The sequence below is a fragment of the Manis pentadactyla genome, chromosome 14 (assembly GCF_030020395.1).
Source record: "Manis pentadactyla isolate mManPen7 chromosome 14, mManPen7.hap1, whole genome shotgun sequence".
Classification (NCBI taxonomy): Eukaryota; Metazoa; Chordata; class Mammalia; order Pholidota; family Manidae; genus Manis; species Manis pentadactyla.
Genome location: NC_080032.1, coordinates 13486185 through 13492524, shown reverse-complemented (window position 1 = coordinate 13492524; position 6340 = coordinate 13486185).

Genomic DNA, 6340 nt, shown 5'->3' with positions numbered 1-6340 from the left:
CAGTCTTTCAGCCTGAGCTCACAAGCACACTGGAGGCAGACAGTCCTGCCAGGGACTTCCTTGGGTCCCAACCCCTCACCCTGAAACCCAGCCAATCCTGAACCAGAGTCCATCACCAGACCCACAGGTCTGAAGCCAACAGGAGTATCTCCAAGACACAGAGGAAAAGGGGAGGCCAGCCTGTTGTCAGGCCCGTGTGTGACCCTGGCCGCCTCCCCATCTAGGCCTCAGTTCTGTATCTGTGAAATGGGAAGCTTCCAAAGATGGAAGGTTCTCCAAGAACTGGCGAGAATGCCAAAGGCCCAGAGGGACATGAAGGAGGTCTGGAGGGAAACGTCCAGGGGGCCAGTCACCCATCTGTCAGGGTGGAGAAGGGGGTGGGCCTGACTCGGCAGGAGGAAAGACCCAGTGAGTCAGGCTGGGCACTGACAAGGCGTTCTCTGTGCCTCAGCCATATGGAGGGTGACTAACCATCCTGGTCTGGCTGCGACTGAGAGGCTCCTGGGATGCAGCACTACAGGGCTAAAACTAGGATGAGTTGGTCACCATGGGGCCAGGGCAGTGGGTCATTCATTAAACTCCGAATGGGGTATTGGAGGCCCACCTGCAGCATGGAGGTGGAGGACAGGCCAGGGGGTCTGAAGTGAGCAGATACAGAGCCCCATACCCCCCAGGTGTGTCCTTTCCTCCCTGACCATGAGGCAGTCACAAGCCACTTCCCAGGAGTGTCAGGCACAGCCTGGGGAAGATAAATCTGCCACAAGCCCATCCCTTGTCCCTTAGGTTTGAAAACAAACCATCTGGGTGCAGAGCCCATGAAGGGACAACTCACAAGACTAGGAGCTGGATGGTCTGGTAACTAGCTTCTCATGAGTTGTATGACCGTGGGTAAGTCACTTCTCTCCAACCTGTTTCCTCACCTGCAAAGCCTCATAATACAAATGCTATGTGCCAGATGCTGTGCATCCATCACCATAAAATGCTGAGAGCAGTCTTTGGAGATGAGGAAACTGAGGCTCAAAGTGAGACTGTGCCTTGCACAAGGTCACAGAGGAAGTGGCAAAGCTGCGTCCAAGCAGCCAGAGAAAAGCCTTTGGTCTCAACCCCTGGCCAGTGATCCCGCTGGCTGAGGACTGGCATGCAGAACAATCTTCTCTGTAACCAGCAAGCGCTCCATGTAAGGGAAGGGATTAACTTAGCTGCAGGTAAGCTATTTCAAGGTAAGACTTGCACACCTACATTTGCCTGGCAGAGGAGAAATCACTGCTAAGAAGATTCCAGTTCATGTTGCTGGCGTGAAGACCAGAAAGAAAACACATCTCATGACACACAACACCTGTGAGATGCAAGTATTCAGAGTGAGCAGGTTTCCACTTGCACACACAGAGCCCAGGAAAGACTCCAACATGCCTCCAAACATGGAAGCGGTGTTTAACAGAAGAACAGCATTGGGAAAAAACATGCAAGTCCCGTACTGTGGAAGCCTATCCCGTGATGGAATATGATGCAGGCATTAAGTGTTTATGTTGAATACTTACAAAGTACTTGCTGGCTGGGAAAGCAGGGCACAGAAGTGTATCAGCAGCTTACTTTCATCTGGGTGTGGGTGTTAGGAGGACAGACTGAAATGCTCACAGTGCTCACCTCTGGGTGGCACAGTTATGGGTGGCCCTTTCCTTTTCAATATACTTTCCTTCTCCACATTTTTTAATAGAAAAATGTATATAATGATGTTAATGTTATTATCAGGAAACAGATGTTAAACAGTGCAAAGACTTTACAGACACCTTAGATTTCAGGATGGCTGGATATCTGCAGCTTTTGTCCATGTCCATCCTTGTGGAGGCTGTGAGGGCCCTAATTATGGTTTCTCAAGCCTTCCTGGCCCCAGGGAAGAGGCCAGTCTTATCTCTTCTCTGAACGCTCTTCACCTATGAAAGATCTCTAAAGATTTTCTCTGCATGCCTAGGGTTTTAGGAACCTGCTCAAACATCACAAACTAAACTTTTAAATTAATGAATTTAATTTAACCCAAGGTTGCCTCACTATTAATTAATGAGTTCAAACTTAAAACTCATTCCCTAGAATAGGATCAGGGAGCTTTTTCTGTAAAGGGCCAGAAAGCAAAGCTTTCACTTTGGGGATCTGACTTACTATTCAACTCTGCCACTGAACATGGAAACAGCCATAGTTCATATGGCTGTGGCTGTGCGGCAGCAACCTTTATTTACAAGAACACATGAACAGACAGCGGGCCGGATTTGTTCCACAGGCTACACTTTGCTGACTCCTGCCCTAGAAAAATGTTACACTGGCTATGAGGAGAACCAGATTAGAATCCAAAGTGATTCATCAGGTCCCCACTGATGGGTCGAAACAAAAGGTTCCCCCAAGACCTGTTGGCTTTCTCTGCACAGGGTACATTTATTGAGCTCCAACAAAAGCCAGGCACTGGGATGAACCACAAACAGAACACACACCGTCCTTGCCTCTTGGGGCCTTCAGATTAGTGGTCATTCAGAAGTCACCAGCCAGAGTCACTGTACATGGCTGGGTGGAAAAGAGGCATAAAATGAGAGAATTGGGTCCTTGCTTTGAGCTTGCTGTATGGCTTTAGGGAACTCACTTGAGCTCCTACAGGCTGCCTCACCTGGAAAGGGGAGATCTAAACGCTCAGTGCAAAATGCAAAGGACTCAGTAAAGGTCTGAAAGTGGGCTGGGTTGACGTAGGCAGAGCCTGACCGCCTCACCTCTACGCAAGAGTCCATCTAATCTAAACCTTAAGAACAAAATTTGTCATGGGTCTGAGTGTGGCCCTCCATGTATACTAGCAGAAGCTGCTTTCTTGCTTCAAGTGCAGGAACTCTCTCCATATGCATAAAGACTCAAATCTCCACCAGGCCGGCAATGCCCTGATCCCGTCCTCCTGCGGCCTCGTCTCACCTCACACGTCCCTTGGGCTCTGCTCTGGCTCCTTCCTTCAGCTCTAGCGCTTCCTCCCGACACAGGATGTTTGCACGTGCAATCCCTTTTGCCTAGAGCCCTCTTTACCGCTCATCACCTGGGTAACCTCTCCTCACAATTCAGACCCAGTTCCTGTGCTGTCCCTTAGGGAAAGCCTTTCCCGGCCACCGCAAAAACCTGGGCTGGATTGCCGATGGAAGAACCAAGCAGCACTCGGAGGTCTTGGAGGGTGGAGGTTTATTTTACCCTAGCGGGCCCAGAGGACAGTGATCTCCAAAGGTCTGAGCCCCGAGTACAGCAGAGCCATGACTTTTATACATTTATTATAAAGCTACGGGGGTAGTCAGCACCCAGAAACTGTTGAAGTAGGAGCTATTAGGTCACACTATAGGTGTGTTCAGAATGCTAGTTATATTTTCATCTATTTTTGTAAAGGTTATGTGGATACCATATTATAAACTAATGGGCTTCCATGGCTATGATTAACAAGCTGTTCCATACCACCGAGTCCCCCTTGGGTGGGGGATACATTGTTACATTGTTTTAATCTCAAGTACCTTGTGATTCCTTTATATTCCTGAAGCCTTAACAGAAACCCTGTTTCCTTGGCTTCCTTGCTTCCTACCAAACTCAGAGAGGGGGAGGGATTTGAGAACTTTCTGAGTACTTCCATCCCCACTCCCTTTTCTCAGAACACCGTGCTGCTCTCCCACATACATGCGATTAAATGTCTATCTCCCTGGAAGCTCCAGGAGCAAACCGTGTTTTGGTCCCTGTTGCATCTGCTGGGCCAAGCAGAGTGGCTGGCACAACCTAGTGGTAGGCATGTAGGAATAACAATTGCTAATATTCATCAGGTGATTTGTCATGCCAGGCACTAGCCTCGGCTCTTGACGTATTTGTCACAATTGCCCCAAGAAGTAGTAGGTACTACTGGTATTCTCATTTTATAGATGGAAAAAACCCAGGGCCAGAGAAGTTAAGTAACTTGCCTCAGGTCACACAGCTAGTAAGTGGTAGAATCAGCTGGTTGAACCCAGGCGATGACTGAACCTGCATTCGATCACAGTACATACTTGCTGAATAAAAATGCCAATCAGCCTGGATTCTCCTTGCTGACCCTGCCTGCTGTGATTGGTCCAAGGGCAGGCAATGTTCCCCACTCTCCAGCACGAGGCAGCTGCCGGGGTGTGCGGGGAGAGGAACTGCAATCAGCAAAGCCCATAGGCGTTCGTTCGGTTCCTCTCTGTACTGAGCATGGGGGGCTAGCCTTCTGACAAGGACCACTTATGGGCTTTCTGAGAAGTATGTGCTCCTGGGGTTAACTAACGCCTGTTACTGCTAGAGTGGCCGGCCCCATCTTAAAGTGAGATGGGAGGCTCATTGGGCCCCCAGACAACAGAAAATTTAATAGCCAGACAACCTGCAGTCTCCTTAGACCCGGACACTCCTAAACGATCGTCCACGTGCTCACTGCGGTCTGGTCTGTCTTACATTAGCTGATGCGTGAAAATGCATTCAGCTGCTGCCAGGTGGTGTTCACACCAGCCTCCGTGGCCTATTCCGTTGCAATTTGCTCCTTTGTTGTTTCTGGGTGGGGAACTATTGACATCAGTGTAAGACTAGCTCTAATGAACAATGCTATAGCAACAGAGGAAGCATTAGTAGCCTGACCCAGCAAAGCTGAGCTTCAATCTGGTATTTACCAAGAGTAAGCTGGTCAACTATGCATCTGGTTATTGAGGGGAATGCAAGAAAAAAATATTTAAAAGCTTGTGGAATCCTAGATATACACAGATGGACAAGGACTATACCTGATAGGATGGGTATAGCTGAGATCCGATCATCTACTTGTAATTGGCTGGGAACTCACTGTGGCTCCACCCCCACAAGATGCCCACAGCTTAAGACCCTGTGCCCATTTCCCTGAAAATGGGGAAAACCACAGAAAAATGGGGGTGACTCATAGGATCATGCCTGCCTTTCCAAGGGGCCATTAGGCCTCCTGGCAATCTGAGGCTCAGGAAAGGCCTGGGTGGGCTTGAGCCCAGGTAGGCCACACTGCAAAGCCTCATCTTCCTCCTAAACAAGAGTCCAGTGGGCCATGCTGCCTGTTTCCCCAGGGCAGCAGTGTTCAAATTTACCTGCCACAGGGCCCTGTGCAAATAAAAGCAAAGATTTCATAAAAGAGAGAACAGAACAGCTCTATTCAAAGGCCCAGCCTGGAAGGGAGGTCAGGGGTCATACCAAACTGCCCGCCCCTCCCCCACGCACATCCTCCTGGATTCGAGGGAGGGGTCACTAGCTGCGATTTACCAATTTGAATCATCTAAAGGGGAAATGGCCACCCACGTTGGGGCCCACCGCACCCAAGGCACAATTCCCCTTCTCAAATGGGAACAGAACTTCAGCGAGTTCACATTCAGCGCAGGTTCTGACTGCCTCTCTGGGCAGCCCTGGGAGCGGGCTTCAGGAATGGGAGCCTGCAAAGTGGGCCCATTCCTCCAAGGATGAACGAGAACAGGGACTCCCCAGGGCCCACTGGGTCAGCTAGGGTGCTGCAGGGTGCCTGGCACAGGGGCTGGTCCCTGACCCGGAAGGCCAACAGGCAATCAAATCTAGAAATGAGCTCCAGACTCTGATTTTTCTGAGAGCAGCAGTTGAAGAAATCAATGCCTCCAACAGGCACTCTGAGCATCAGGCCTGGGCTTGGTCCCAGCAGGGCAGAGAGGAAGAGCTCCAGATCTCAGACCTTAAGGGGCTCTGATGGAGACAGAACCACATGAGGAAGTCTTGGCTGCGGAGACAACTCAAATCGGCTTACGTGGCAATAGGATTCCTGGAGGATCTCATGGACATTATGACCAAAAACGCAGCTGGGTCTTAGGCATGGAGTTAGGGAGTGGAAGGGACCCAGAAGCCCCTTCTGTCAGTGCATGCTCTGCCTGCTCTATCCCAGGCACCCCAAAATCCCAGGTCCCTGTACAGGAAAACTCCTATTTGGTGTCATGGGAGGTGGTTCCAAGGGTTCCCTGGCCCAGCCTGGGGTTACCTGTGGTCAGGGGAGGGTTGTATTCTGGAAGCAAAGTACTGCCTTGCAGACAATTCAAGAGTGCCTTGATCCCAGACAAAGTTCGTATTTTCAATTAATTAATTCAACAAATATTAACACAATGTGCCAAATCCTGGGGGTACCACAGTGAATGAAGTTCCTGTGCTCCAGTTTACATTAGATTTAGGGGAGACAGTAAAAAATTCAGTGAGTTGATAGATCTGGTGGTAATAAGGTGTTAAGAGGACAGCAGGGGAGAGAGGGTAAGAGGTGAGCTGAGCAGATACTGATGGTGGGCCTCATCCAAGCAGTTGAAGGTCAGCC